The sequence below is a fragment of the Anneissia japonica genome, unplaced genomic scaffold (genome assembly GCF_011630105.1).
Source record: "Anneissia japonica isolate Jap-2015-1 unplaced genomic scaffold, ASM1163010v1 scaffold288059_len961885_cov194, whole genome shotgun sequence".
Classification (NCBI taxonomy): Eukaryota; Metazoa; Echinodermata; class Crinoidea; order Comatulida; family Comatulidae; genus Anneissia; species Anneissia japonica.
Window position 1 is genome coordinate 552,552 of NW_022740566.1, and position 5,015 is coordinate 557,566.

At 37.1% G+C, this 5,015-nt stretch overlaps 1 non-coding gene across 1 annotated transcript; it reads right to left on the reverse strand.

The window, feature by feature from the left end:
• Window positions 1-4,126: 4,126 nt before the first annotated feature.
• On the reverse strand, window positions 4,127-4,236 carry LOC117118283. The gene has a single exon (XR_004447022.1). It is a non-coding gene; the product is annotated as a U6 spliceosomal RNA (small nuclear RNA).
• Window positions 4,237-5,015: the final 779 nt, after the last annotated feature.

Here is a 5,015-nt window from a genome sequence, read left to right on the forward strand (position 1 = left end):
GCTACAGCTTAAAGTTCTTCAATCAGTGCACGATCCAAAAACTTATTTAGCCTCTCTCTTGAGGCCTGCGTTGAATATGATGTGGAAATAATTGTTTTGGGGGAATTCACCATATAAAAACCTCACGCAAATACATATTATATTTTAACTTTCTTCTATTTTTCTTAACTCAGCACAAACAACATCTTGTTATTTCAACGATGTCTGGTTGGTTTGTTTATTATCTCATAACTTCTTAGAATCTTTCCCAACGATGTATAATAACCTAACACGTCCGGGCCAGGAAGTGATTAAATGGTATCAGTAACCGATCATGTTATATAAACCGAAATCAATATAAAGAATTTAAACTTATTACACGATGGGAACTAGTAGCATACGAAGTGAGTGAAGGCAGTGGCTGCCCTCCCCCCAACGCCCCCACCCCTGAAGAAACCAAGCCTCATTCGGTCCTTACAAAACATCACATTTATTTAATTGGTTTATGGTAAAATGCATTCTGAAACGTGCGAGTAACAACATTTTGTCAAGTTCTCTAAATGCCAGCACCAGATTTGCTAATGATTGTCAGGACCCCTATCCCACTCCTACGTGTCCTACACATTCTCCTTCCCCGAATACTTGTCCTAAAACCACCACTGAGTATAAGGTTGTTACTAACTCATTAGGACAGAGCCATTGGGTCCACTTCCTTAACCATGACATTGGGAGCGACGATGAGGATATGTAGCAAGATGTGTTAATTATAGCTCCATTCATTATTATTATTATTATTAGATTCCAAGGCTGAGCTATCTACGTCAATATTGTCTCGCGTTAATAGTGTCCTCTAGAACTAACATTTAGCCGTGGATTAAAGTTTCGTTTTCATTTCCAGACACATCCGGTATGGTGCTGTATTTTTCAACGTCTTTCATTTTTAATTCTCTTCGTTAGCGTTTTACGCTATAATAGCGTAAGCTGACGTGTGTAGCCACACCTTTCCCCAGAGTACCCATAGATTGGTACAGAAACAGTATTTGTATGTTTGTTGTTTGTGATTTACAGGTTGAGATGAGATTCCTTATTACTTTCCTTATAATTTTGATCGATTACAAGAAAACAGAATACACACAGTGATACCATAGCCACAGCCATAGCGGATATCCCAGGTTGTAGTGAACATCCCATTCGTATCGTGTTTTTTCCTTATATAAAGGCGTAGGTTTGTATATTAAATAAAAGTCGCACTTTCTGTTGAATCTTATGAGCGATAACAACTTTGTTTAATACTAAACGATTTTGGAATTGCCTACATGGTATACTACCAAAAAGAACACTAATAAATGATTGAGGAGCAAGCTGAATATGGATGGTAACAATGATGATAAGATAATGATGGTGATGATGTAATGATGACGATGATGATGATGGTGGTGATGATGAAAATGAGGATGATGTTGATGATGGGAGTGATGATGATGAAGATGATGATGGTGATGATGATGGTGATGTTGATAGTGATAATGAAGATGATGATGTTGATAATGGTGGTGGTGATGATGATAATGATGATGCTGATGAGAGTATGGGTGCCTACCGGTACATAGCCTAAATGACATCAAAACGTGCTAGAAAACGGTAGCATTATGAAGGTTACCCATTCAGGTGCATTTTCCAAAATGTGACCTTTGGATTGCCAGATCAACAACCAAATCAAGCCTGAACTTGGCATTATCAAGGTCACTGTAGTAGCAATTAAGATGATATCGTAATTTATACCAGGTAACGTGAACCTTCGACGCTGATTACGTATTGTACTGATTGTCTACTTGTCAGAAGACGACAGGTCTGACCGTGAAATGTTTTGACGGCTGAAGGACTAGATACAGACCTGATTAAAACAATCAAGTTATCATTAGCTAAGGGCCTATCCCAAACGGGCACGCGCCGCACGGGCCGTTTGCAAGCACAAGATAACTCAAGCACTGATAAGTGAAGGCGGAAAAATGTTCTTATTACATCGTAGTAGTTGACCAGATTGGTAAACCAAAAATAGATTAAAACATCTTGAAAACATAATGTGATGAGTCTCAGCTTGTAAATGACGTCAGTCTAGTTCATGTTTAACATAGAAATATACTTTATACCCCCATGAATCCAAAAGAAAATGACAAGATGATGTAGGCCAACTATGCAGACGTTAATTATAAGTGTTTCATAATTGTTATTATTATTATTATTATTATTATTATTATTATTATTATTATTATTATTATTATTATTATTATTATTATTATTAGGCCTATTATTATTATTATTATTATTATTATTGTTTCTGTTGTCATCGCAGTCGTCTTAATCGACCACCGCCGTCGTCATCATCATTTTCATTATTATCACCTTCATCAGCATCATCATAATCATTAGTATCACATTCCACATAAATAGTCCTCTTAATTAACTGCTGTTTTTAATGATTTCGAATTGGAAGATTGTTTGAAAAAATCCATAGCCCTACTCGTTCATGTTCAAAACTATTTTCTGGGTTTTTTTTATCATTTATGATTGTGTAGCCTATAATCTTTGAGAGGGTGTCTAGGCCTATTCGAAGAAAACGACATTAGGCGAGGTGGAAGAATGCAGGCGAGTCTTAGAATGGTAAACCAGGGCCTAGACCTTATTCGCGTACTTTTAGATGACAAATCATGAAATGGTAAGCTATGATAGGTCTCACCTGCAAATCAGACATCAAGAAGAAACCAATAGCGTAGCACCCCGTTATTTAACACCTGACCCGAGGGCCGAATTCGGCCCGCTAAAGATTTTGATCCTGCCCGCGCAAAATTGTTAAAAATAAATCATTTTCCGGCCCATTCTTGGTCCGCGCGGAGCGCTGACCCAGAGTCTCACTGCTGTTCTTGTTCTCCTTGTTCTTGTTACCAAAAATTTTAAAGTGTCCAGCGTCGCCAGTTTTGAACGGACATGCATGAAATTTTGTACACATAAACTAGAGGTGATTTCCAACAAACGTTCATCACCGATTTTTAAGTTAGACCCCGGGGTTCCCCCTACACCTACAAAACAAAACAGGGGTTTCAGCAAGGACTGTACATTATTGCCATTTACCAAAACTGTAAGACTTTTTTTCTAAATTATTTATTTTTTTATTTTGTACAAATGATCATTCTAAACACGTTTATTTTTTGTACAAATAAACATTCTAATTATTTAAAAATTTCTACCGTATTTAAGCATCGAGTAACGCGCGGAGCTGGTGAGCACTCAGCACTCGCTCTTTTTAGATAACGTTTTCCTGTTTATAGAAACACCACCTAAGCACCCCTACTTTAGCATTGTTTACGAGTGTGGCTTTTTCTGAGTGTGACATGGGGAGAGGGAGACTGCATAATAGATTAAATCGGGCGCCGATATGATGCGTGCCTACCATTTGCGGTACCAGCAGGCTCTGTTGAAAACTGCTTTGAAAACTAATTTTTGAAAGTGCCATTTCCAGAAAACTAGAGATATTAGGGTAGGACGAAGTGTTAGTTTTTTTGTTTTTCGAAATTCCTAAATAGAATAGAGAAGAAAATGGTAATGGTAATGATTGGAGACTTACCGGTATATAAAGCATAATACGTGGTCTCTAGAAAAAATATATTCAAATTTGAGTATGAGAGTGCCATTTCCGACCATCTAGAGGTGCCATAATCATATTTTTTTTTTTGCTTCAGCCCCACCCATGGGGGGAGGGGGGCTGAGGTGGTATGTTTTCTTCGAATCCACTACCATAAAAGAAAATGGGTGGGGCTAACATAGACAAAATGGGCTGAGTATACAACAATATGTCGGCCGCGCCCCTGGTTTCAACAGATTGGAACTGGCCCCCGAACTAGCCCACAGCTTAAAAAGGTTGAATACCCGGGGCGTAGCACCATCCCATGTTTCTTAAATCGCATTGGTGTCGGGCTCTCATGAAATCGGTCTCCTGGACAGGAAATTTGCCTACCCGGGGCGGGATTCACTACCGAGATTTTCCACCACCTCTATATGGAGACCGCATGATTTACCAATTAGGTCTGCGTTTTGTAGAGTGGAGGGGGAGAAAAAAAAATCCCTGTAAAATAATAGTTGTATTTTTAAAAAAAGATTGGAACGCTTCACGATTTTGCGTGTCATCCTTGCGCCAGGGGCCATGCTAATCTTCTCTGTATCGTTCCAATTTTAGTATATGTACATTGCCGTGGCAAGTACATTTCACGTACCAAGCCAACTCTTCTATATTAACACTACTGCCTTCACTTGTGATACAAATAAATGTCGTTATGTAATCTAGATCACTACCTTTGCTTAAAAGTAGATTCCTTGAAGAAATTCAATTTGTAGTTAAATTCCTATACATGCGATTTCATTATTGTAGTAACCACACTTTAAAACATGAAAGTAAACATATATTATATAATAAAGAATTATTTGAAATGACGTCACATGCGAGAAACAACAGGTTTATTCACTGGGTTTTGGGGGCTCGAAATGCGAATTGAATAGAATTGCTTTCAATCTGATTCAAACTTATCCTAAAAATCGTGGCATGAACTGTTCCTGAAAGTAGTATCCAGTACGGTACTGTTTGTTTTTTAAGGAACGTGACAATATTGCACGGACTGCTCGACATCAAGTGCATTGATCCTACAAATCGTGACAATCCTAAATACCTTTCTATTGGTATTGGATTTTGCGCTTAACGTGACGTAGAAAATGTTATAATTTATGAATGTAAACTGGGCCGAGTAAAGAAAAGGGGACCTGTTACACTGACATGATGGTGATGATAATGATAATGAATGATGATGGTGATAACAATGACGATGATAATACTGATGATGATGATGATGATGATGACTAATTCTACGGAATTTTGATGGTCACAATAATAATAAATAATAATAATAATAATAATAATAATATAATATTAATTATTATTATTATTATTATTATAATATATAATATTAATTATTATTATTATTATTATT